Raw genomic sequence first — 2,470 nt, forward strand, 5'->3', positions numbered from 1 at the left:
ATATATAGACGTATATGTATAGATGTATATAGATATATATGTTTATATATGTCTATATGTATGTATATATGTGTGTGTATATGTATATACATATGTATAAATATATGTATATATGTGTATATATATGTGTACATATATATGCATGTATATATATGTGTACATGTATATGTATGCATATATATGTGTATATATATATAGAATTATATGTAATATGTACACATAAATATACACATATATACATATATTTATACATATATATATATATACATACATATATACATACATATATACACATGCATGCATATATATACACACACACACACACACATATACACACACACACAGAAACAGTTAGGGAGGTGACTGAAACCATGCTCTCACACAAGTTTCTCCAGATTTCCACACACAACCAAAATTAAAAGCTCAAAGTACCTCAAGTAATTCCCTCAAAGCTATGCTGTAGGAATTCAGACAAAAAAAAAAATAGAAAGAAAAAAAAACTACTACATTTGGAAGAAATCACTCTACAGTGCTTGTGCCATGTAAAAAAAGCACTCAGTCCACACTCTGCTGGGTGGTCGGTGTTAGGAAGGACATCCAGCTGTAAAAATCCTGCCGAAACAGGCACACATGTTTGCTTCAGGCTTCTGCCTGGCCAGATCAGGTCAAACCATTCCAGCATGGAAGACAGACATTAAACGATGATGATTATGATGAGTATATCTCCATCTCCAAAAGAGTAGCCTCTCTGGCATTGCCAATTATTACTCAATCACATTGACTTCCGGTATCTTAAAATGATAGAGAGACAGCCACTAGTAAAAAAATTCTCAACATCTTGAATCTCTCTTTCACCTCAATGGCTACATGTATGGTGTTTTGCAAAGTCAGACCAACCGGAGACCTGCTTTATATATCACTCACCAATAGGCTCTCACCATCAATAAATTTGGTGACAGCTCTCAGCATCAGCAAAGCCTTGCTGCTCTCTGCATAAGCAAAGCTTTAAGCCATGTCAATTAAAAGAATTTCTTTTTATGGATTTTCTTCATCTCTCAACTGCTGGATCGTTAGTTTCTTGTGTCATCACAGTATTGCAGCATGCTGATCTAATACTATCTGATCCACATGCTTTCAACTCTGCTACTCCGCAGGGTTTGGTTTTATCTACTGGGCTCTTTTTTTCTGTTTATTTACTTGCTGTCACTTTAACAACACCTACTGCTATTCAAATGATATCACCCTTTATATCTTCCTAATCTTATGCACCTAAGACACCTCAACTCAAATCTGCAATATCTCCATGAAAAGACTCCTCCAAAATGTCCTCCAATGATCATGCCAATCTTGTTTCTTTCAACAGCAAAATGACAAAATCATTGCTCATATCAAGAAAACATTATCACACCCTCACCCAAACATAAATAGTATACAACTAGAACACTCTTGATTACATCAAATATTAGGTCTCAAAATCACTGGAAGATCTTTCCTAACCAATGCACATTTTCAACAAGCAAAGACGGCATCACATGGGTATCCCCCAACAAACTACTCACCACCTATAAAGCTCATGTGAGATCCACAATGGAGTACTACCCTCACATCTGGTATGATGCTACTCCTGCACACACAGATATCATAGATCATGCACAAAGTTACTTGACTTTTTAGCATGAAAATGGTCACAAATACACTCCAAACTTTAGTGACAGAGGTAGTCTTCTCTCTCTACCACTAATACAGAGGTATCTACTCCTCAAACTCAGCTGGTCTCATGACACCGCTATTCAGGTACTCCTGAATCACTTTTGCTTATTGTATTGTGGTGTTCCATGAGATCTTGTACCAACCACTACACCTAGTCTTTCCTCTGTAGATTGTTAGTCCTCAGGATATCGCTCTCTGCATGTTTTCCTTGCAATCATGGACAACTACTCAAGAAAAATGTTAATGACATCACTCTCATTAATCCCTTTCTCAAGACAAAAAACAAGATGTTAAACGATAATGATGATGATGATAATGATGTATATATGATTAAAACATTTATGATTGTGTACAGAATAGTATATTGGTAATAATAATAAGGTTAGTCAGAAGAAATGAAGGAATTACTTCTCAGTTTATCTATATACTATAAGTCTTCAAATGTTCCAAGAGAATGAAATTAAATGGAATGAAATAAAATAAAAATTATATTCAAGGATTTTTCATCTAGTGCTTGAGAATTGCAGTAGACTGTAACTAAGTAAATATGTCACTTCATTTTATTTTAATTTATTCCATTTCATTTCCTTGGGGAAAATCTGAAGAGTTCCTGTATCTGTATATTAAAAAAAAACTCAGAAACAACCTTTTCTATTCTTCTGCATGCTGTGTGCATGCATGCATGCACGCACGCACGCACGCACGCACGCACGCACGCACTCACGCACGCACGCACGCACGCACGCACGCACGCACGCAC

The 2,470-nt window shown here is 35.8% G+C and overlaps 1 protein-coding gene across 3 annotated transcripts in view; it reads right to left on the reverse strand.

Annotated features, from left to right (window-relative positions):
• The window catches only part of LOC106870339 (uncharacterized), a 164,102-nt gene that overhangs the window by 83,018 nt on the left and 78,614 nt on the right, over positions 1-2,470 (reverse strand). The gene's annotated exons all lie outside the window — the stretch shown is intronic.

This window comes from Octopus bimaculoides, chromosome 3 (genome assembly GCF_001194135.2).
Source record: "Octopus bimaculoides isolate UCB-OBI-ISO-001 chromosome 3, ASM119413v2, whole genome shotgun sequence".
NCBI classification, from domain to species: Eukaryota; Metazoa; Mollusca; class Cephalopoda; order Octopoda; family Octopodidae; genus Octopus; species Octopus bimaculoides.